This window comes from Mustela lutreola, chromosome 4 (assembly GCF_030435805.1).
Source record: "Mustela lutreola isolate mMusLut2 chromosome 4, mMusLut2.pri, whole genome shotgun sequence".
In the NCBI taxonomy this organism is placed as follows: Eukaryota; Metazoa; Chordata; class Mammalia; order Carnivora; family Mustelidae; genus Mustela; species Mustela lutreola.
Window position 1 is genome coordinate 64,633,970 of NC_081293.1, and position 25,221 is coordinate 64,659,190.

The 25,221-nt window shown below is 39.2% G+C and overlaps 1 protein-coding gene and 1 pseudogene across 1 annotated transcript in view; both read left to right on the plus strand.

The window, feature by feature from the left end:
• ANK3 (ankyrin 3) overlaps positions 1-25,221 on the plus strand; it is a 675,561-nt gene that overhangs the window by 982 nt on the left and 649,358 nt on the right. The gene's annotated exons all lie outside the window — the stretch shown is intronic.
• LOC131830019 (large ribosomal subunit protein eL34-like) lies at positions 59-21,198 on the plus strand (annotated as a pseudogene).

The window sequence follows — 25,221 nt, forward strand, 5'->3', positions numbered from 1 at the left end:
ATATAGTGGCTGTACCTGGGGAGTGGCTTGTGGTGTTTTTACCTCTTGCCCTTTTTGAATGCCAGGAGTGCAAGGGAAACACACACGAAGTAAAAACCGGGTGCGTGATGTGCGAAACCACAGTTTCAAGATAAGTCTCTTCCACACCACACCCTGGAGCAGATGGCCACCTTTACGCCCAGAGGCGTTCAGCGGCAGTTTTGCGGCTGCCACTGGGTGTAGAATGGAGGATAATTGGTTAAAATACTTGATTAGGTTTGCACGTTCGTAGAATGTCTACGGAAGGGGCTTCAAGAAATAGCAAGTTGTCCTTGGGGAGGGTCCTGGAGTGAGGACGGGTGGAAGGGAGACTTACTTTCCCGTTCTTCTTGGGACTTTTTAAATTTTTGTTTTTATCTTAAAGATTTTATTTATTTATTTGACAGAGAGCCAGCACAAGTAGGGGGGTGGGGAGCAGCAGGCAGAGGGAGAGGGAGAGGGAGAAGCAGAACCCTGATGTGGGACTGGATTCCATGACCCTGGGATCATGACCTGAGCTGAAGACAGACTGAGCCACCTAGGCAGGGCCCCCCCCACCCCCCCACCCCCCCCCCCCCCACCCCCGCCTTTTTAAAAAATCATAAGCTTGCATGATCTATTTTTGGAAAATAAGGAAACTACTTTAAAAAAATCAGGTATGTTGGAGTAGCCTTGAAAGCAATGATCTACTTGGTTTCAAGTTAGGTAGAATTGTGCTTGAAACATACAAATCTTCAAGCCTTTATGTCTTGAGTTGTCAAAATCCTCAGGGAGTCCAGGAGAAGTCCTCAGAAGAAGACTCTTCAGTCTTGCTTGGCAAAGTGAATTGGTGGTTTTTATCACTACCTTGATTTTGAATTTTAATTTTGCTTGTTTTAGAATAAATGTGGCCTGTCTAATTTTGGAAGAGACCACTTTCTTTTCTATTTTTTTTTTTTTTTAAAGATTTTATTTATTTATTTGAGAGAGACCCAGTGAGAGAGGGAACACAAGCAGGGGAAGTGGGAGAGGGAGAAGCAGGCAGGCTTTCAGCCCAGCAAGGAGCCTGATGCAGGCCTTGATCCCACTGGGATCATGACCTGAGCTGAAGGGAGACACTAACAACTGAGCCACCCAGGTGGCCCAAGAGACCACTTTCTATTAAAAGCATGGCTGGGAGTCACCCTAGGTTTATAACCCAAGTTTATTCAAGGAGGGTACACTACTGTAGGTAGGCTATAGTAGGAAAACTGGAGGGAGGCAGTCTCAGAGTTGACATGGATTGCTGTCTTAGCAGTTCTGGCTTCCTTGTAATCTGCTGACCTGGGCTCAGTTGGATGCATCTTTAAGGAAGCAGATTTTCAATATTGAAAGTGAATGTAAAATGAAAATCACAGCTCTGAAACAAAAACTAAAATAAAACGATCTATTGAGTATCTTCAACATATCTACTAATATCTCCAGGACCGATTTCTTAGTTCTCAAATCAGTGGAGGATAAGTAAGTGAGCTGTGAATCTGGGCTGTGGTTAAAGAATGTTTATTTATGGCAAACCATTTATGATGGTTCTCAGTGTTCTTTTCGTTAAAGCATAAATAAATATCTGTTTCGTAACCTGCACAGCTATGTGTTAGGCTCCATAGTAGAGAATGTGGCTCAATGTCCTTCAGACAATATAAAGACCAGTGGTGTGTTTTGGAATCCAAGGAAACACTGTGGATTCTGAATTTGTTTGCATTTTTGTGGTGGTGGTTACATTAGGACTGTGGTTTTCCTTTATTCAATATTTCAAAAAAAATTTATTTCCCTTTTACAGTGTTAATGGAGCAAGTGAGTCTGCCTAATTCTAGAATAATATTTTGGTAATTGAAAAGAATATAATTGTTCTGGACTCTCAGTGGTTGTTTGTAGGATGATTTCTAATTATTATTTGTTTCAAAGTTACCCATTTTTTTATGCATAAAATGTTTGTATATTTTTGTAGAATATGTTACCGTAATTATAGGATATCGACATAATTCCAATTGGAGGTCATGTGAAATTCTAGTCTATGTAAGTGGCGTTTTTACATTTTCGAATAAACCAAATACTTGAAATTGATTAGATCAGTTAACTAACACTTTTATACAAGAACGTTTATGAGTTAACAAATTCTAATTGAAATGTGTAACCTTGCTGCAATGTCTCCAAACTTACCAAAGTTTACCCTTCTGAGAAGATCAAGGTTACTAATGATCTAATCAGATCTGAAGTAACCTTTCCCTGTATGTATTGACTGGACTGTTGATCACCTAACTCTACTCTTAGATCTCACAATGTGAAGGCCCATAAGATGTTGGGTTAGTGCTGGAACAATAAAAGTACCTGGAATAGGGCCATTTAATTTTGATTTTTCATTCATCCTTTGTTAACAACTTAATTTGTGAAAACAGCTTAAATTTTAACATTACCTTCTGTGATATAATTTTTTAAAAGATTTTATTATTTATTTGAGAGACAGCGAGTGAGAGGGAGAATGAGCGGGGGTAGGGAGAGAAGAAGCAGACTCCAGCTGAGCAGGGAGCCTAATGCTGGGCTCAATTCTAGGACCCTGAGATCATGACCTTAACCGAAGGCAGGTGCTTAACTGACTGAGCTACCCAGGTGCCCCTCCATGATATAATTTTTAAGGTTAATTAGGTATTATCTACTTTCTTCGAGACATTTTAAAATCTTTATTTTTATTTTTATTTTTTAAAAAAGATTTTATTTATTTATTTGACAGAGAGAGAGAGAGAGAGAGAGAGATCACAAGCAGGCAGAGAGGCATGTAGAGAGAGGGAGAAGCAGGCTCCCTAATGAGCAGAGAGCCCGATGTGGGACTCAGATCCCAGGACCCTGAGATCATGACCTGAGCCGAAGACAGAGGCTTAACCCACTGAGCCACCCAGGCGCCCCCAAATCTGTATTTTTTAATATAAATTTTAATTATTATTTTTATGTATTAGATGTATTTTTTAAGTACTAGAAGCCTTACTGTGGTTTGTTATAACTTTCAAGAACTTTCAAGTTCTGTCAAAGGTAAGTGCAGGCTTTGAGTATTTGTTCTGACCAGACCCTAAATGGTTATGGTAACATCTTCAAAATCTTTAGTCATGGTTGAAGTGCTCCTGGACACTTATCTCAGAGTGTGTGAAAAGGCAAACTATATCTTGAATATAAACTTATATTCAAAAGGACAATGATTTGTCCAGGAACCAATCAGGTTCCTGTTTGACTGGAATGAGATCAATGACACTAAGATTGAGTCTTCAATTCTTTGACATTTTATGGAAATCACTCCTGAATTTCCTCTCTTGGGAAGGTCCTGTGTGGAATAATTAGCAAGTATCTTATGTTAGGCTTGCAGAAAGCAGTCACAGGAAAGTTACATGATTTCGGATCTGAGTAGATGGTATTATTATTATTATTATTTTTTAATAAACTGTCTTTAGTACTTTGGAATGTATTAGAGGACGGGAGATGAAGTGCACTAATATTTGGACTTGGAGTTTTAAGATGAGAGAAATCATTTGGTATTTCATCAGATGATGCTTAGTTATTGTCATTTTCAGAAATTACCAAGGAATGGGGAATATTGAAAAATTGCACCTAACATTGATTTTGCTTTCTGGGTAGGACATGAATATTTGGATGTGCCTTTGTAGAGGAAAGCTGCAGAATGGAAGTTAATTTAAATGCCATTGTGGCATAAAGAACTGCATGTTGCCAAATTGGAAAGGATGCTACCAAAGTGTTTTCAAGATAATGCGGTCATTCATTAGTAGGTATTTTGTCCCTCTAGCGTGGAACTGCATTTCTGTTCTGTGCAGCTCCTCTGGATAACGTTAAGGCTTGATGCCAAGAGTCTGCCATACAAGTGTGGGGCTACTGTCTTCCCCCTTGTTCATGAAATGACACTTTCTGTGGAGCCTGGCCAAAAGTTCTGTGAGTGCAGCTTTGCTCGTGAGCTTCGAACACAGGGCTTGGCATGCAGTTGGCGTTCAATTAATGCTTGCTGAATATATGATCAAATGAATGATGAAAATGAAAAGGATTTGGCATTCAAATTTAGGAGCAGCTTTAACCGTTTGAACAGTACTTTTGAGCTCCTATCCAGAAAAGGCACCACAGTCTTGGTTTTTACTCTCAAGAAGTTCATAATCCAAGTTACCTATCGTTTACATAGTACAAGACTCACACAGAGCCGGTAGCAGTTTCCCATGCCTAGATTTTCACTTAATCATGTGCCTCAATTTAGTTTGGGCTTTAGTGTATAAACAAGAAGAGAAAATGTAGACAAAAGCACCTAAGAATTTTAGGAGAGGTGCATCAGGAACGTAGAGACTTCTTATACTTCCTTGTTTCTCCACTGAAGATGCCTCAGGATGGAAACACATGAAAAGGCACAGAAAACTGTCTGGAAAGGTGCTCTAATTTATTTTTGTTAATGGCTGCCTAATATTCACAGTGTGGGGAAACCATAATTTATTTCCTGTTTTCCCTATTAATAAACATTTACCTTGCTTCCAGTGTTTTGAGCTCTATAGCCAATGCTGCAAATAAATATCCTTATACATAAAAAAGTTCATAATCCGGGCATCTGGGTGGCTCAGTCAGTTAAGTGTCTGACTCTTGATCTGAGCTCAGGTCTTGATCTCAGGACTGTGAGTTCAAGCCCCTGGTGGGGCTCCATGTTGGGGAAGGAGCCTACTTGAAAAAAAGTTCATAGTCTAGTGGGACAGAGAAGATATATCCATCTTTAATAATAACAGCCATGATTTCTTGTGCCTCTCATAATGGAACTGTCTACTTCCAAATGAACCATAGGGTAGAAATTATTACGTCATTTTATACACAAAGAAACTGAGCTTTCATGGCTTTTCAGGAAGGCTATGCATGTTGTAGTTGGGTAAGGGCTGCAACTGGATTGGAACCCCTGTCTGCTCCAGCAGTGAGCAGGCCATGATGATGATGAAATCAGGAGGCCATGACTGAAGTCCCCACTCTGGTCCCCATACTCTTGTTGTAACCGCAGAATATTACCACCTCTTGGGCTTTGCTTTCTCTCCTGGAAAGAGAGAGTGGGAATATAAACAGTTTCTAAGGTTCATTCCAGATCAATTAGCCTATGATTAAAAAAAAAAAAATTGAACTCTGAGAGAGGTATAGATAATTAGTAGTCAAGTGATACATTTCTTTACTTCACAGAGCATTTCCCCCCTCACATTTTGGCATTCCTGACGTTAAAATAGTTCTTCAAATGTTAGGGAGAGGGCTCAGAGCTTCCAGGGTCTCTTTGGGTGCCACTCTTGCCACAGCTCTATGTGTTCACCAATCTGGAACCTTTCTCTTTTTGGGTTTGAAAGGAGGCCTCATTATTACACAGGCATGATTGATTAAGTCATTCGAGGGTGGTTAAGTGATTCTGCTTCCAGTACCTTTCTCCTCTCTGGAGGCTGGGGAGGGGTCTGGCGGGTGGGGGGTGGGGTGGAGCATTCCAACCCTCTAATCCCACAGTTGACTCCACTGCCTGCCCATCCCCAGCTTTAGGAGCTTTCTGCGAGGCACCTCATTAACATAACAAGACACCTTTCCTTCTCTTATCACTGAGGAAATTCTAAGAGTTTTTAGGAGCTTCACACCAGAAACAGGGTCAAAGACCAAGTATATGTTACTTACAATAGCACCGAGTACTTCCATCAGGGCTGGTTTAAAGCTGCTAGTGGGGGGGTACCTGGGTGGCTCAGTGGGTTAAGCCTCTGCCCTCCGCCCAGGTCATGGTCTCAGGGTCTTGGGATCGAGCCCCGAGCTGGGCTCTCTGCTCAGCAGGGAGCCTGCTTCCCTTCCTCTCTCTCTCCCTGCCTGCCTCTCTGCCTAGTTGTGGTCTCTGTCTGTCAGATAAATAAATAAAATCTTAAAAAAAAAAAAAAAGCTGCTAGTGGGAGGTGAACATGGAGGTGGGAAGACGTGTGTTGAAGCTAGTATTGGCTGGTTGCAGCCCACCATTTACATGCAGTGAAGTGTACTGCATTTTTTGGGTTGAAACAATGGTTTGTTTATCTGTAATGTATTTGGCCCAGGCACACATACGGACACATGGGTGAATGAGAACTATTTTTTATTCTCTAGGGTGTCATAGAATTTGTAAGTAAATAAAGGGCTCTTGTACTGAGGTTGGTTGATCAGCTCTTTGTTTCCCACTGAGAACAAAGTAATTACCAAGTGGATCCTCAGATATCTGAGTTAGAAGAGAGAACTGAGGTCTGTAACTGGATTATTAGATGTTAGAATGGTGAAACAGGATTTTGAAGACTTTGTGTCTTTGGAAGTCAAGTTCAGCTCAATACATTTTTCTTCCTCTTGTGTATGTGTTGGTGTACATGCATGTTTATTTATTGCATTTATTGAGATATAATTTATAATTTGAGATCTAAAATTCACTATATTTAAGTGTACAGTGAAGTGTCCAACTTTCCCAGTTAGTGTCTAACTTTCCCAGTTAGACTCACTCCCATCCTCCAGGCAAATGCTGCTCTGATTTCCTTCACCGTGGATTCATTTTGTTTTCTTTCGTACCTGGTCTCTTTCCCTTAGTGGAATGGTTTTTGATATCCTTGCTGTTGTGGCTATTAGTAGATTATTCCTTTTTTTTTTTTTTTTTAAAGATTTTATTTATTTGACAGACAGAGATCTCAAGTAGGCAGAGAGGCAGGCAGAGAGAGGGGGAAGCAGGCTCCCTGCTGAGCAGAGAGCCCGATGCGGGACTCGATCCCAGGACCCCGAGACCATGACCTGAGCTGAAGGCAGCGGCTTAACCCACTGAGCCACCCAGGCGCCCCAAGATTATTCCTTTTTTATTGCTGAGTAGTATTGCATTGAATAGAATGTACCACAAATTGTTCATCTGTTCATCAGATGTTTGCATTGTTTTCAGCTTTTGGCTAGTACGCATAAAGGTGCTGTAAACATTTTTGTATGTATCTCTTTGTTGACACATGTATATCTCCCTTTTTGTATATGTGTGAATGAGGTTAAATACCTAAGAATAAGACTGTAGAGTCAAAAGGTGGTATATAATTGACTGAACAAGAAACCACTCGTGTCTTACTTCACATCCTAGGGAAGGATGGATCTCAGATCAGAAGGGAAGAGAAGGGGAGAGTACACAGAAACTGTTTGTTTGACGTGTTTAATACAAGAATTTTTGAAAATATGATTTTAACTAGGTGCATATTGAGAAAAAAATTGATGTGAAGTAAAACTTTATAAGCTCATAAAAGAAAGCATAGTTACAAAGAGAAAACCATAAGTTTAATAACTTCATTGAGATATAATTTATATACATAAAATTCACTCACTAAATGTATACAATTCAATAACTTTTAATATGTTTACAGAGTCAGAAAATCATTGCCACGATCCAATTTTAGAACATTTCTATTACCCTCCAAGAAGTGCTCACTTATGGTAAAAAAAAAAACCAACAACACAACATGGTTTTGGAGTTAAAAAAGACCTGTGTTTTAGTCTCAGTTTTACTTACTAGCAATTGCATGACCTTGGTAAGCCAAATTTCAGTTTCTACACCTTTGAAAGAGATGGAGATACCTCTTTTGCAATGTTTTTAATAAGGATTATAAGTAGTGCCCACAGCACACTTTATTAAAATTTATTCAATAATTATTAAAATAAATTTAAATAAATAAAATTAAATTATTAAATTAAATTTAATAATTTTTAAATAAATGGTAGTGTTTATTGTTGAACTGTGTCTGCATGTTTATAATTTTGTATTTGTAATTTCTGTGGTATTTTGTTCATATCCTTATAACAGCTTTAGTAGTCTACTCTCTACTAAGAATATTTTTGAACATATCTTTTAGGAGGAGGAAATAAGGTGGAGAGGAAAAAGGATGTTGGAGTAACATGCTGAGGTTTTCTGGCTCTTCCATTTAATTGCTCTTTTGGGCAAATCACTTAACTGTGTCCGTTTCCTTATATGAAGAGCTAGAGCAGTAACATCTACCTGGCAGGATTATGCTCAGTCGTTGGGGGAATATACGTGAGATATTGATACAGTAGGTGCTCAATAAGTAGGAAGTGTTATCCTGTGATATCAGAAGCTACCGTCTTTGAAGTATTCCTATCTAGAGGTAAAAATTTATGTACAGAAATCTATGCCTTAAAGATGGAAAATTTGCTCATGTACGACATGCATATTTGCTGTATAAATTTTTGTATTTTAGTACTAGTGGAGTGCTAGGTACATAGTCCTTAGTAAAATGTTGAATCAAATGAATGCATAGATGAATAAATAAAGACGAAAAAGCATTTTCTGCATACTGTTTTAGTCTCCCTGAATGTTTAGGTATCTAGGAGAAAGCTTCATTTCCCAAGCTTCAAGTTTTTTTTACTTATCACCTCCTATTTGGCAGGATGGGGAAGGGCATTGGGGAGCACGCTAATTAGAAATAGTCATAAAAACAAAAATCACAACAGTAATTGCTGACATTGTAAACTGCTGTTTATCTTTTTAAAGGACTTTCATGTTCTTTCTTTAAATTTGTTTCTCAACAACCAGGGTAGGCAGTGGGAATAAATAGTGTCATTTTAGGGAAAAGAAAGGGAAGGTTCGGAGGAGGACTTGCTCCAAGTAGCAGAGCAAATGAGGGGAGGGGGCAATAGATAGGGAAGCCTTGCATGTTGCTGGTGGCAGCTGAGACTGGGGCAGCTGTTTGGGAAAGCATCTGGCATTTCTTAGCCAATTAGCTGCTTACTCTCAACCATTTCATTACTACAGGTGGGCACTGGCATGTGTCCGGTAGGTCCCCCAGAGAACATGACTCAGGTTTTTCGCTGGGTGACTGGTGGTGGTGGGAAATGGGAGGTAACTGGGAGACCGCTGGGAAAGGGAGAGGGAGAGCCCTGGATGCACAGCATGGGGTTGTCTGCAGCCATTAGAGCCAACAGATTAGATAAAAGCAACCTGAAAGGATTCTAAGAGTGCTTGGTGAAAAATGCAAGAGTGAGAGGTATATTGTTCATATGAATTAAATATTCATAAGCATTGCACAGTACACATCTTGCAAGAACACTTACATAAAATGCTTATTAAGTGCATTAGAATGACTGCCTGTAGGACCCAGCTCATGGGGTTAGGCTATGGAGAGAAAAAGGAACCGATCTAAATTAAGAGAAATGATAATGTGCTATGAACTGTTAAGGGTGGCTCACTCGACCTGCTGTATGGTGAAGTTAAAAACAGAAGAAAACAGTATTTGATAGAATTTGAATACCTTTTCTGTGATCTCTGTCTGTTACCACTAGGCTTGGCCAGAGAGGCCCTGCTGTCATGCTACTGGATGCGGATGGGTATTCCAAATGAAATAAAATTTGGATTGGTTTCTGAAGTTTCAAGTAAAGTTTCTCACAGAGAGCAATTTTTTTTTTCTGTAATAAAATTTATAATGTGGTACACTTGGTATAATTTAAAAATTAAGTTCTTTTTAAATTTTGTATTTTGGATAGTAGAGACTGATGTATCATATGGTACAGTTTTTACAAAATTAGAATGTTATCTACTAAATGTTTAATTCTAAAATGATAAGCTGGCCTTCTCATTCTTTATGGATTATCTACCTGTTTGTTTTTTCCAAAGGATTGACGTGATTTATTTTTTATTTTTTATAGACATATCTCCTATTGTCATATTTGTCTTCCAGGTTAAATTTGAAGTATGGTAGATCTCTTTTCTGGTGGGGTGGGATGGCTTAATACAGTGCAGATTTATTCCATTGCAGTTCTGGAGTTCAGAAGCCCAAAATGAGTTGGTAAGCTTTCATTCCTTCTGGAGGCTCCAGGGTGGAATCCTTTTCTTTACTTTCTCCGGCTTCTAGAGCCCATCTGAGGCTCTTGGCTGTGTATCATGTTGACCTCTGCTTTGATCATCATTTTGAATAGGTTGCTTTTTAGTTTACCTCCCCTCTCTATTCACTATTGGTGATATTTCTTTTTTTTTTTTTTTTTTTAAGATTTTATTTATTTATTTGTCAGAGAGAGAGTGAGTGAGAGCGAGCACAGGCAGACAGAGTGGAAGGAAGAGTCAGAGGGAGAAGCAGGCTCCCTGCGGAGCAAGGAGCCCGATGTGGGACTCGATCCCAGGACGCTGGGATCATGACCTGAGCCGAAGGCAGCTGCTTAACCAACTGAGCCACCCAGGCGTCCCTATTGCTGATATTTCTGAAAGAGAGTTATATAAAATGGCTAGTCTTATGTCTTGCACATGTCGTAGGGTTTTCTAACAACTATCCTTACTATTTAAAGAAGTCATTATTGTTTCAAATTCAGCTCAAAATGATCAGCCTTTCAAAGTGTTGATCTATCACTACTGTGAAGGTGTTGCTGGTATTCAGTAGGCAAACTCTGCTAAGACAAGAAGGACACCCAATTATTTTAATGATAGGTATAGAAGCTGGAGAGAAATTGATTACATCCTTGGTGCTCCCAGTGTCCACATGTTTGTGAGTGGTGTGCAGACGAGAGTTTCAGGTTTACCAGGAATATGCAGAGGAAGGCCTAGTTCTTGTGTAAGAGTTTCATCTATAGTACCGTGTAATAAAATGTTGACAACCAAGAATTGATTTTAATGCTGTTTTGTCTTTCTCAGCAACATAAATAAAAGAGTAAGAAAGGGGAAGCATTGGTAATCAGTAGGAGGGAAACAAGCTCAGTGACAGGATACGTGAAAATGAGATTTGTAAGTGTGATTTTGAGCTGTCTTGCAATTTAGTTTTGTCATCTACAAAATGGGGTTAATGATAACGCCTACTTTATCCACCTTGGAGTTGTAAGGATCAAATTATATGATTAGGTAATTTATTTAATTCAAATTGCTTAGTGCTATGTGAACATATATATATATATTTTCCCTAACCTATTAGCTTTTTTCAATGTGTTGCTTTTCATTATGATAGCTTGCCATTGAACAAACTTAGCATCCTGGCAAATATGATAACTTATAGCAAATAATATCTCAGTGATGGTTTGGTACTTTAAAGATGATCTCTTAAGAAATTTGAGATTTTTAGCATCTCTGAGATGTTGGCAACATTTTTTTCTTTTTTCTTTTTTTTAAGATTTTATTTATTTATTTGACAGAGAAAGACTCAGCGAGAGAGGGAACACAAGCAGGGGGAGTGGGAGAGGGAAAAAGCAGGCTTCCCGTGAGCAGGGAGCATGATGCCGGGCTCCATCCCAGGACCCCAGGATCATGACCCGAGCCAAAGACAGCCACTTAAGGACTGAGCTACCCAATTGCCCCGATTTTGGCAATTTTTAATTAAAGCATTAGGTGTGACTGGAAGCTGCTATTTTAGTTTGCTGGTCCCACAGAACAGGTATATACAGAATAATTAAAATCTTGGCACTCCATGCTGCATTTTGCAAATTTTGGTTAGATTGCAAAGCTGGTACTGAGTATGAAATGCCATGGCTTCGATTGGTGTGGAGATCTACTGAAGTCTCGTTGAGTCCCTCAGTATGTGGTACTTACTAGCCTGAAATTCTCCAGGTGTTTGAAGAGTCAGTGTAATGAATTGCCCTCTATGTTGGGAAATTTGGTTTTAGTCTATTATTCAGTGTAGATGTGCTTGGTCAGATCACGTCACTTCTACAGAATGTCCTCTTAACTGGTAAGATTTTTCTTGCTTAAACAGTCTCCATGTTCTGAAATCCAGACTGTGGTGAGGCTCTCCATCAAAATTAGTACATACTGGAGGTGCCTGGGTGGCTCATTGGGTTAAAGCCTCTGCCTTTGGCTCAGGTCGTGATTCCAGGGTCCTGGGATCGAGCTCCGCATGGGGCTCTCTGCTTGGCAGGGAGCCTGCTTCCTCCTCTCTCTCTGCCTGCTTCTCTGCCTACTTGTGATCTCTCTCTCTGTGTCAAATAAATAAATAAAATCTTAAAAAAAAATTAGTCCATGCTGTTTTGCAGAACCTCCTAGCGCACTAATTCTAAGCTGTAGGTTTGCCCAGACACTGATGAAGACTCTGGAGGGCTGAGTAAATGCCTAATGTACAGGGATTCCTGAAGAAGCCTTTTATTTGTTTGTGATCGTTGCTTAAGTTAGAAATCTGAGTCATTAATGAGACCTTTCTCCCCTTCTCATGTAATGAGGTACAAACACTCTCAGTTCTGCCCCACACATATGCACCCCCTTTTTATTTTTTTATTTTATTTTTTTTTTTTAAAGATTTTATTTATTTATTTGACAGAGAGAAATCACAAGTAGGCAGAGAGGCAGGCAGAGAGAGAGAGAGAGGAGGAAGCAGGCTCCCTGCAGAGCAGAGAGCCCGATGCGGGACTCGATCCCAGGACCCTGAGATCATGACCTGAGCCGAAGGCAGCGGCTTAACCACTGAGCCACCCAGGCACCCTGCACCCCCTTTTTAAAAGTGATTTTTTTATTTATTTATTTTTTTTTATTTTTTTTTATTTTTTTTTATTTTTAAAGATTTTTTATTTATTTATTTGACAGACAGAGATCACAAGTAGGCAGAGAGGCAGGCAGAGAGAGAGAGAGAGAGAAAGAGGGAAGCAGGCTTCCTGCGGAGCAGAGAGCCCGATGCGGGGCTCGATCCCAGGACCCTGAGATCATGACCCGAGCCGAAGGCAGCAGCCCAAACCACTGAGCCAACCAGGCGCCCTGCACCCCCTTTTTAAAAGTGATTTTTTTAAACAAAGATTTTATTTATTTATTTGACAGAGAGACAGAGACTGAGAGAGGGAACACAAGCACGGGGAGTGGGAGAGGGAGAAGCAGGCCTCCCACAGGGCAGGAAGCCTGATGTGGGGATCAATCCCAGGATCCTGGGACCATGACCTGAGCTGAAGGCAGACACTTAACGACGGAGCCACCCAGGTGCCTCTAAAAGTGATTTTTAAAAATAGATAGAATTAGCTGATGATAAAATAAAGCTAATAAACTTTCTTTCTTGCTTATGAGAGGTAGCAGCTGAAATCTGTGATGTTGGCTCAGGTCATGAGATCAAGTCCCACACCTGATTTTCTCTCTCTGCAGCTTCTGGGGACTGTGTCCATAGGCGTTCACAGTGGTCCGGCGTTTGACATTCCGCAGCAGGCTGTCCTATAATATAGCTTCTAATAAAAATAGGCTGTCTTGAGCCCCTGGTAATAGGATCATTTACCTTTATACCAAAGAGGTTGGGAAAACACCAAAATCTGCATGTGGTGTGTGCCTAGACCTACTTTGAAGAGGAGTTTGTGCTGGGAGAACTCAAGTCCTTATGAGGTTGTCTGAAAACGAGAAAACACCTCAGCAGGACCTACGGTGGTTCCTTGTGTGTTCTTGACAGGATCAAGTGTGCTTTTCTTACTGAGGAGCAGAAAATTGTTGTGAAAATGTTGAAGGCACATCCACAGAGTCAGGAAGCTAAATAAAAAAATGAAGCTTTTTTGAGTAATAAAAAAAAAGCAAAAGGCAAAAAAAAAAAAAAAGATTCTTTCTGCTTCTCTTCTCTCTCTCTCTCTCCCCCACCCTTAAAAAAAAAAAAAAAAGAAAAGAAAAGAAAAGCAGCTGGCCAATAGACATATGAAAAAATGTTAAATTCACAAGCCTTAAGAGATTAGAAGGACTACTTCCTGTTTGATTGCACTTTACCTACTAGATGGGCCAAAAAAAGTCCTCTTTAGGGTGTTGAGGATATGGGCCCTTCTGAGTGCTGCTGATTTGAGTGTCCGTTGTACAGCTTTTTGTGGGGAGGATGAGAGGAGTTTAGGTATACTATTTATCTGCTAAAATAAAACATGCTTAGGGCACCAGGTGGCTCACATAAGGTCAAGCGTCTGCCTTCAGCTCAGCTCAGGTCAGGACCCCAGGGTGCTGGGATGGAGCCCTGCATAGGGCTCCCTGCTCCTCGGGGAGCCTGCTTCTCCCTCTGCCTCTGCGTGCTTATGCTTTCTCTCTGTCTCTCATGAATAAATAAGATATTAAAAAAAAATAAATAACATGTGCTTACCCTTTGGTTTAGCAAACCAATTTAGGAACTTCCGCTATGGAAGCTAAAACCTCAAAAACCTCAAAAATCAACAACAAAGTATGTGAGGTCATATTTACAGGGATATTTATTCCAATTATATTTGTCAAGCAACAATACTGGAAACAAACAAATTTTAAATCTTAATGGGACGCGTTGCACGGATTATGGTTCCTCTATTATATGGGATATGATTAAGGTAATTTAACATTAAGTTAGAGCTACACATAGTAAACTGGAAGGATGTGCATTATTTCTTAAGAGTGTAGCATGATCCAAGTTTGAAAACAGAAAGAAGAAGGACAGTCATAATATTTGAGCATAGGTCATTGGTTAATTTGGTTACCTCAGGGATGGAATTTTCAGGGAAGGGGAATTATTAAATTTTCTTTTCATGTGGTATGTTAAAATGAGGATATACTTTATAATAATAAAAAAACATCCAATAAAGCAAAACCAAAATCAAGTAAAGAAAAATTTAAGGTAGAGGAGAAGCAGAAACCCTTGTTCTCTTGGACTTCTTTTCCTGGTGTACATTTTTACACTACCATTTATTGTACATTTGATCTTAGGAGTGTTCCTTATTCACAGTCACAGAACTTAATTCTCTAAAAGCCATTGGTATCTGTGCTTGTGGAAATTTTCTCAGTGCTAATTAAGATTTATGGTTCCTTTGCACAGGCCTGTGGTTTAGAAATTATATTTCGAACTGAGCTGGAGCTATAAAGAATTTTTGTTTGGATGTTGGTATCATAATCATGTTTTTAGAGGGTGGAATTAAGAATGCTAATTTTCTTCTTTCATGCCCCAAATTAGAGTAGTCCTATCTTCTTCATCCTTTTTACTTCCAGGTAAGTTGATTTCTTGTCTTATTGGGTCCTTCTATTTTTAATTCCTGCTTTGCTTTTGATTAAAGTTGAAGTTTCTTTAACTTTTTTCTTTAATTATAAGAACAAATGTTATTCATTCCTGAAAAATCAGAAACACAGTCAAATAAATACCAAACAAACCCAACTCCTTGCCTCCAAAGCAAAAAATCATGCAAATCCTACTCATTTGATATCAATGTCTCAATCCATTGATAACTTCCTTTCAGACTGTTCATTGAGAGTATTTTCTGTAGAGTAATTATGGAGATCAGACTGCATTGTAAAGAATAGTTATGCTATTTGAAAGTGGGTTTTTAGATGATATATTGGGCATGGTTATGGAATAACACTGGAGAGGCTGACGAAAGTGAAAGATTTCCTTACCTCCACGGTCCTCTGGGGCACAGCAGAACATACAGGGGCTTGGAGAACACAAGCCAGAGACAGGAGAGGATTTCATTAGTGCGTTTGAATATCACTAGTTTACAGTCAGGAGAGGACAAGTAGGGGAATTTGTGCCTGGTTGTCTGGGTCAGGTCTTCATAGTCTGTTTGTGGAGATGTTGATGCAACAGGTAAATAAAAAATTTTAAAACATTTGCAGTGCACAGGCAAATCTGAATATCCATCCCTAGAATTTGTCGGTTTACATCTTCATTTTATCTGGAAAATGGGCATAATAATTAGCACCATAGGGTTGCTGGTAGCACTGCGTTGTAAACGTCAGTGCTTGGTTCACAGTAAGTTCCTTTTATTCTGTGTTTAAAGGTTTCATATGTAATATTGTTTTTATTGAGCAGGTAATATCTATATTTAACGTGTATGTTCAATGTCAGTCATGATGTTTTGAATCTTATTTTATAACAACGGCACCCTGGAGTCGAAGTACCCGGCTGCTCCCTGATGTAGGTGGCACTAGGGGGTTGTGGGCACCCTTGGCCCTTCTTCATTGCCCTAAAGACTGAGAGATGAATAACTGCTTACTTATGACCATGTTGGGCTTATCATATGTTATCAGAAGTAGAACATACACAAACAATGTGAACATTTTTATGTCCCCTTTATTTTTTGAGTACAGCCCAATCTGCCTTCAGATGACAGGTCGTACCAATTGACATCCCATCAAAGTGTGCGGGAGTGCCTATGTCCTGAGCTTCCTAGAGCACAGCGTTATTTTTTTCTTCACTTTTATGAACATGATTGGTGAAAAGCGGCCCCACATTGTTTTACTTTGTGGTTATACACTTTTGATCAATGTAAAAGTAAAATATGGAGTACTAGCTTTCAGAAAAGATTGTGCTCCTCAGGGGTAAGTGTGGAGGCACTAATACCCGGCAGCCTTGTAAGTCACTGGCTGGGTGAGAAGAAGTTGCTCTCTGCTCTTTATTTACACTTGTCCTAGCAGCCCATTACATTGCTGTGCTTTGTGTTTCTGGTGACAGTTGTGTGATCTGTTATTACATTGAGACTCCATGTGGGAATCTCCATTCTGAAAAATTTTTCCTTTTAATACTGCTGAGTGTGAAATTGCAAGAGAATATAGAGGACTACTCATGACTTGAGTGGAACGTTGAGACTTATTTTCCTGGCTGGAGATCCAAAGAATTATCCTTACTATGTTTGACATTTTCTTTCTTAGCAATATTTAATCATATAGTTTACTTTGGCAACACAGAGTTTGTTTCTCCAAATGCTTGCTTTATTTTTGAGAAGCTGTACTTAGGTTACATTGATCACTTTTTTCACACCTCTTTTTTTTTTTTCCCCCCCCTTAGTTTTCCTGGAGGGATGGCAAGGAAATTAGTAAAAATGTAAATTCAATACTTAGGATGACATTTTCTAGCTTTCTTGGATTTTGGTATTAAAATCCAATTTTTGTTGGGTATGGTATTGATGATTCCTTGATAAAGTTTGTTATTTTCATGTCGTATTCATTTCTTGTAACAAAAAAAAATTGAATACATGTATTATATGTAGGAATAGTGTGTGATTCTTCAGAGGAATACATGATATCCCTAACTAACCATCTGAAGTACATTTCCTAATGTTGGAGCTAGATTTATTTTAATTTGTACATACATTTTCCTAGTTTTTCTTGTACTGGGGACAGTTGTTTGTTAAGGGATAGAGAGACATGATGATGTGGTCAACATTGTCTTCAAATTTCTAATCTCTGATCTTCAGGTCAGAACTTTAGTATCTTTTGGCTGAAAGCCATCATAAAGTTTGAATTAAAGAAAAAAAAAAGAAAAAATCATGAAAACATACCATAACATTCATGCTAGAACAGAGTTGCAAATATATAAAACTACCATTTAAGAGGTAATTTCTTAAACCTTTGTTAATCTTAAAAGTAAAACAGTCAGGGGGGCCTGGGTGGCTCAGTAGGTTGAGTGGCTGTCTCCTGAATTTGGCTCAGATCGTGGTTATCAGGGTTATGAGATCAAGCCCCACCCTGGGCTCTGGGCAGGGAGTTGGCTTGAGAAGTGCCCTCTCTCTCTTCTTGTGCTCTCGCCCTCAAATAAGGAAATAAATCTTAAAAATAAAAGCTGTTATTTTACAGCAAAAATGAGTTTACTCAAGAATAACACAAAATTGCAATTCAGGACATGCAAGCTACAGTAAAACGATGGACAAGTCTAACAAACAAAGGAGAGGTAGAAAAAATGCAGGAGTTCAGGGTGATGATGGTTTCTCATTGGCGGAATTGCCGGAGCAGTTGATTTCTTGCAGGAGGTCCAAAGTGCATCTTTCCCTTTTGGGGCCTGTAATTAGTGATTCTTTTTGTTGACTATTCTTCTGTCGGGGTCTGTGATGACAGGGAGTGATCCAGGCTCTCTCTTTAAGCCGGCGGACTCCACTTCCCATGAGATTTCTCTTTATCAATTTTCACGTTTTTCAATACAGCTCTTTAGTTATGGTATCTAAAACAACTTTTATGCTGGCTTTAGAAGGAAATCCAAACAAAAACTCCCCAGAATTTACCCTCTTACCATTATCCAAACACACAGCCTCTCCCTATTTCTGTGCTTTTGTTCCGATGCTCCTTTGTGTGTTCTCCCACCCTTTGCAACTCTGGAAAGGTCTCCTGTAATTTATGCCTATCCTTTGACTATCACCTCTTTTGTAAAGGCTTTTTGAACTGTATCTCTGTCTCTCCCACCACCAGATGTGTGCATATGTGTTTTCAGGGCTTGAATGCCTTTATGCATTATACCTTTAATTTGTCTGATACTGACACACTTCTTCATGCCAGTCACTCTGCAGAGACTGGGGTTACAATGGCCAATAAAGCACTGTCTCTGCTCTCAAGTACCAGTGTATATTTTTAATTAATAGACTTTATTTTCATTTTTTAAAAAGATTTTATTTATTTATTTGACAGAGAGAGACATCATAAGTAGGCAGAGAGGCAGGCAGGGAGAGGGCGAAGCAGGCTCCCTGCTGAGCAGAAAGCCCGATGCGGGGTTCGATCCCAGGACCCTGAGATCATGACCTGAGCCAATGGCAGAGGCTTAGCCCACTGAGCCACCCAGGCGCCCCTGGACTTTTTTTTCTTTTCTTTTCTTTCTTTTTTTAAAAAAATATTTTATTTATTTATTTGACAGAGAGGGAGAGATCACAGGTAGGCAGAGCAGCAGGCAGAGAGAGGGGGTAAGCAGGTTCCCTGCCGAGCAGAGATCCCAGGACCCTGAGATCGTGACCCGAGCCGAAGGTAGAGGCTTTGACCCACTTAGCCATCCAGGCACCCTTAGACTTTATTTTCTAGAGCAATTTTAGGTTTACAGAAAAAACAGTTGAGTTTGAGTTTGAGATCTTCCATATACTGTCCTGTCTTCCAACCCCACAGGCAGTTTCTTCTGATAGTTGCAGTGATACCTTTGTTATAATTGATGAACAGTTTTGATACATTGTTATTAACTGAAACCCATAGATCACATTGGTGTTCAGGTTTTCTGTTGTGACAAATGTGTAATATCTGTCATCCCTATTGCAGTATCATACTAAACATCCTTCATGTTTCACTTATTGATCCCTTTTCCCTCCCCCAGAGCCTTGGCAACCACTGATTGTTCTATGGTCTATAGATTTGCTTTTTCTCAAATTTCATATAGTTGGAATTATGCAGTATGTAGCCTTCCAGAGGGGCTTCTTTTACTTAGTAATATGTATTTAAGTTTCCTCTTTTTTATTTTGTGTGTGTGTGTGTGTGTGTCTTGATAGCTGAATGAGATTCCATTGTCTGGATGTACCACAGTTTATTTATCCATTCACCTGCTGAAGAGCATCTTGGTTGTTTCTAAGTTTTGGCAATTATAAATAAAGCTGCTATAAACCTTCATGTGTACTTTTTGGGTGGACATAGTTTTTAACTTATTTGTGTTAGGTGTCATGAAGCCTAATTGCTGGACTGTATAGTAAGACTATAGTCAGCTTTGGGTGCCTGGGTGGCTCAGTTGGTTAAGCGACTGCCTCCGGCTCAGGTCATGATCCCCGAGTCCAGGGATAGTCCCTCATCAGGCTCCCAGCTCTATGGGGAGTCTGCCTCTACCTCTGACCTTCTCCCCTCTCATGCTGTCTTTTTAAAAGAAACTCTTTAAAAAAAGAAAGAAAAAAGACTGTAGTTAGCTTTGTAAGAAACTACCAGTTGTTATTGTAACATTTTGCATTCAGCCTTATGGGAGTTCCTTTTGCTCCACATCTTTGTCAGCACTTGGTATTGTCAGTGTTTGGGATTTTTACCTATTTTAATAGGTATTTGGTGGTTTCTCATTGTTTTAATTTGCAATTCCTTGATAGCATATGATGTTGCTCATCTTTTCATGTGCTTATATGCCATTTATATATCTCATCTGGTGAAGTTCCTGTTCAGATCATTTGCCCATTTTAATTTTTATTTTATTTATTTATTTTCCTGCATTTTTTTTTTTTAAGATTTTATTTATTTATTTGACAGAGAGAGATGACAAGCAGGCAGAGAGGCAGACAGAGAGAGAGAGGAGGAAGCAGGCTCCCTGCTGAGCGGAGAGCCTGATGCGGGGCTCGATCCCAGGACCCTGAGATCATGACCTGAGCCGAAGGCAGCGGCTTAACCCACTGAGCCACCCAGGCGCCCCTATTTTCCCGCATTTTTAAATTGGATTGTTTATTTCCTGTTTGTTTAGTTCTAAGAATTCTTTGTATAATTTGGATACAAGTCCTTTATCAGATATATACTTTGCAAATATTTTCTCTCATTCATTTATTTTTATTTAATTAATTAATATATCTATTTATTTTTAAAGATTCTATTTATTTGTCAGAGAGCACAAGCAGAGAGAGTGGCAGGCAGAGGGAGAAGCAGGTTCCTTGCTAAACAAGGATCCTGATGCGGGACTTGATCCCAAGATCCTGGGATCATGACCTGAGCAAAAGGCAGACACTTAACTTCTCTCATTCTTTTAATAGTGTCTTTCATAGGGTAGAAGTTTTTGATTTTAATAGAGTCCAACTTAAATTTTTCTTTCATGATAATGCCTTTGGTATTGTATCTAAAACTCATCACCAAACCCTGTATGTCTAGATTTTTTCCTAAATTTCCTAAAAGTTTTATGGTTCTATGTTTTGTAGATTTACAGTTATAGGGCCACAATTCATTTTGAGTTAATTTTTGTGCCAGGTGTAAGGTCTTTGTCTGGATTCATGTTTTTGTATATGGATGTCCAGTTTTCTAAAACCATTTGTTGAAAAGACTATCCTTTCTCCATTAAATCAGTTTTGCTCTTTTGTTAAAGAAGACTTGAATATATTTGCTTGCGTCTATTTCTGGGTTCTTTACTCTGTTCCATTGATCTGTTTGTCTATTTGTGTACCAATAATAGCCTGTCTTGATTGCTGTAGCTCTGTAGTAGGTCCTCAAGTCGGGAAATGTCAGTTTGTTGATACTGTGCTGGTTTTTTTCTGGGTCTTCTGCCTCTCCATATAAACTTTAGAATCACTTTTTTGATATCCATGAAATAACTTACTGGGGTTTAGAAGTACAACATAGTGATTTGACAACTCTATATCTTGTGCAATACTCATGAGAACTGTAGTTACCATCTGTCACCATACAATGCTATTACAGTGCTATATACTGTCGCCCTCGGCCCGCAAGAACGACAATCAACCTGGTATGGTGTTAATGCTTCATCTGTTTATTTCGTCAACTTCCTTATATGCGGCAAGGTGACCAATAGGGGCCAAGCAATGGGGAGAGCCAATGAGAGTCCTGTTACTATGCTGATTAAATTTGAAACAGCCAATGACTATGTCCTTCGAAACAGCCAATGACTATGTCCTTCTTTAGGCGGGCTTCACCAGAACGTTCATTGTTTACTTGCAGCGTATTTTGCTGGTAGTGAGCCAAGCGCCATCTTGTAATGGCGGGTATTTTCCCAGCCAGAGGCGGTCCCCGACAATATACTATCGACTGCATTTCCTATATTCATCCCTGTGACTTACTCGTTCCAGAACTGGAAGCCTGTGCCACTCCCCTTTACCTATTTTGTGTGTCTCCCACCCTCTTCCCTTCTGTTAACTACCAGTTTGTTCTCTGTATTTATGGACTTGTTTCTGCTTTTGTGTATATGTTTTGATTTTTAGATTCCACATATAAGTGAAATCATATGGTATCTCCTCTATTTCAGTTAGCATAGAGCCATACTAGGTCCATCCGTGTTGTAATGGATGGTTGTAAAGTGTTACAAATGGTTAGATCGTATTCTTTTTAGTGGCTGAATAATATTCCTGTGTACACATATAGGTATGTGTGTGTACAATATCTTTTTTATCCATTTATCTGTCAGTGGACATTTGGGTTGCTTTCATGTCTTGGCTATATTAAGTAATGCTGCAGTAAAAATAGAGGTGCATATATCTTTTAAATTAGTGTTTATGTTTTCTTTGGGTAAATGCTCATAGCGGAATTACTGGATTGTGTAGTATTTCTATCTTTAATTTTTTTTATAAAGATTTTTATTTATTTATTTGACAGAGAGACACAGCGAGAGAGGGAACACAAGCAGGGGGAGTGGGAGAGGAAGAAGCAGGCTTCCCACCAAATAGGGAGCCTGATGCGGGGCTTGATCCCAGGACCCTGGGATCATGACCTGAGCTGAAGGCAGACGCTTAACTACTGAGCCACCCAGGCGCCCCTCTATCTTTAATTTTTTGACCCTATACTGTTTTCCACAGTGACTGTACAGATTTACATTTTCAGCAACAGTGCATGAGGGTTTCTTTTCCTCCACATCTTTGCAATACTTGTTATTTGTTGTCTTTTTTATACCAGCCATTCTGGCAGGTGTAAGGTGGTACCTCTGTGGTTTTGATTTACATTTCACTGATGGTGAGTGATGTTGAGCATCCTCTCATGTGTCTGTTGACCATCTGCTGTGTTCTTTGGAAAAATGTCTCTTCAGGTCCTCTGCTGGTTTTTAAATTGGAATATTTGGTTTTTTGGTGTAACTTGCTATGATTTTGATTGAGATTGTATCAGATCTGTAGATTAGGTTGTAAGAATTGACATCCCAATAATATTAAATCTTCTGGTCCATGGGGGTGCCTGGGTGGCTCAGTCAGTTAAGTATCCTACTTTTGATTTTGGCTCAGATCATGATCTCAGGGTTGTGGGGTCAAGCCTTATGTTGGGCTCCATGCTGGTAATGGAGCCTGCTTGGGATTCTCTCTCTCTTTCCCTTACCCTCTGCTTAGTTGCTTAGTTGGTTAAGTGTCCTACTCTTGATTTTGGCTCAGGTCATGATCTCAGGGTCATGAGACTGAGCTCTCCTTTGGGCTCCACAATCAGTGGGGAGGCTGCTTGAGGTTCTCCCTTTCCCTCTTCTCCTCTCCTCTCCCCGCTCTCTTTCAAATAAGCACATACGTTAAAAAAAAAGAGAGAGAGAGAATGATGTTAGGGTTGTTGGGATGGCACAGTCGTTTAAGTGTCTGACTCTTGGTTTCAGCTCAGGTCATGGGCTCAGGTTGTGAAATAGAGCCCTGTGTTGGGTTCTGCACTCAGTGGGAAGTCTGCTTGAGATTCTCTCTCTCCCTTCTGCCCCTCCCCATTTCCCCCACTTGCTCTCTCCCACACACTCTCTAAAATAAATAATAAATCTTTTAAAAAGTGATGTTAGCTGTAGGTGTTTTGTAGATGCTTTTAAATCAAATTCGGAACTTCTTCTCTATTCTTAATTGTCGAGAGTTTTTTAATCATAACTGAATTTTGGCTGTTGTCAAATGCTTTTTCTGTTTCTGTTGATAAAATCATAACTTCTCTCTCTCTCTCTTTTATAGCTTGTTGATGTGATGGATCCCAGTAAATGATTTTCAAATGTTTTAGACCTGCCTTGCTATTTGGAATAAATCTCACTTGGTTGAGATGTGTAATTATTTTTTTACATTGTTATACTTGATTTGTTAATGTTTTGTTAAGGGTTTTTGTGTCTGTGTTCATGAGAGGTATTGATTTGTAGTTTTCCTTTTTTATAATGTTTTGGGTTTTGGTACTAGAGTAATCCAGGCCATCTGTCCTCCCTCTGGGGTGCCTAGATGGCTCAGTTGGTTAGGTGTTGGTTAGATCTTCAGCTCAGTTGGTTAGACCTTCAGCTCAGGTTATGATCTTGGGGTTCTGGGATCAAGCCTCACGTGGGGTTCTCTGCTTGGTAGGGAGTCTGCTTTTCCCTCTCCCTCTGCCCCTCCTCCACACTTGTGCTTTCCCTCTCAGTCTCTCTCAAATAAATAAAATCTTTTAAAAAAATACAAAAGAAATAAAAAGAAATATTCCCTCTGGTTATAATTTCTGATTCCTTTCAATAATGTTTTATAGACATCACCAGAGAACAGTTCTGGAAGGTTATTATTTCTGTTTATGAATATTACTAATTATTGATTCAGTTTATTTAACAGATACAGGCCTATTCAGAGTACCTATTTCTTCCTGTATGACTTTTGGTAGATATAAAAGTATCTTTTAGGGCGTCTGGGTGGTTCAGTGGGTTAAAGCCTCTGCCTTCGGCTCAGGTCATGATCCCAGGGTCCTGGGATCGGGCTCTCTGGGGTCGGGCTCTTGGCTTGGCGGGGAGCCTGCTTCCTCCTCTCTCTCTCTGCCTGCCTCTCTGCCTACTTGTGATCTCTGTCTGTCAAATAATAAAATCTTTAAAAAAAAAAGTATCTTTTAAGAAATCAATGCATTTCATCTAGGTTCTCAAATCTGTAGGCATAGAACTGTACATATATTCTTTTATTATCCTTTTGGAGTCTATGAATCTGTACTAATGACTCTTCTTTTATTTGTGATATTAGTGACTTGTGTTTTCTTTTTTCTTGCTGAGCTTGGCTGGATCTTAATCAACTCTGTTGGTCTTTTCAAAGATCAGCTTTTGGTATTGTTGATTTCCTTTATTGATTTGATTTCAGTTCATTATTTCCTTTTTTATGCTTTAGACTTATATTGTTCTTAGTTCTCTAGTTTTTAAGATTGAAGCTTAGATTATTTTAGATCTTTCTAATTATGCATTTAATGCTACAAATTTTTCAAGAAGCAGTGTTTTCATTATATCACTTATATTTTGATCTGTTGTATTTTCATTTTGTTTACTATATTTTAAATTATTCTTGAGATTTCTTCTTTGATTCATGTAGTATTTAAATGTGTGTTTGATTTCTAATTTGAGATTTTTTAGCTATCTTTCTGTTATCAATTTCTATTTTAATTCCATTGTGATCTGCGAGCAAACTTCATATCATTTATTTTGTCTAAATTTGTTAAGGTGTGTTTTATGATTTATCAGAATGATCTGTCTTGGTGAATGTTCCATGTAAGCTTGAGAACAATGTGTATTCTGCAGTTGTTGGATGAAGTATTCTATAAATGGCAATTAGATACAATTGTTTAAGGGTACTACTTGGTTCAACTGTGTCCTTCTTGATTTTTTTGCCAGCTGGATCTGTCAATTACTGATAAGAGTATTGAGGTCTCCACAATAATAGTTGATTCTTTTTTTTAAAATCTCTTTTTCCTTGTAGTTCTAGCAGTTTTTGCTTCACATGTTTTGACATTCTGTTGTTAGACACATATACATTAGTGTTTGTTATGTCTTTTTTTTTTTTTTAAGATTTTATTTATTTATTTGTCAGATTGAGTGAGCACAGGCAGACAGAGAGACCGGCAGAGGCAGAGGAAGAAGCAGGCTCCCTGCTGAGCAAGGAGCCGGATGTGGGACTCAATCCCAGGACCCTGGGATCATGACCTGAGCCAAA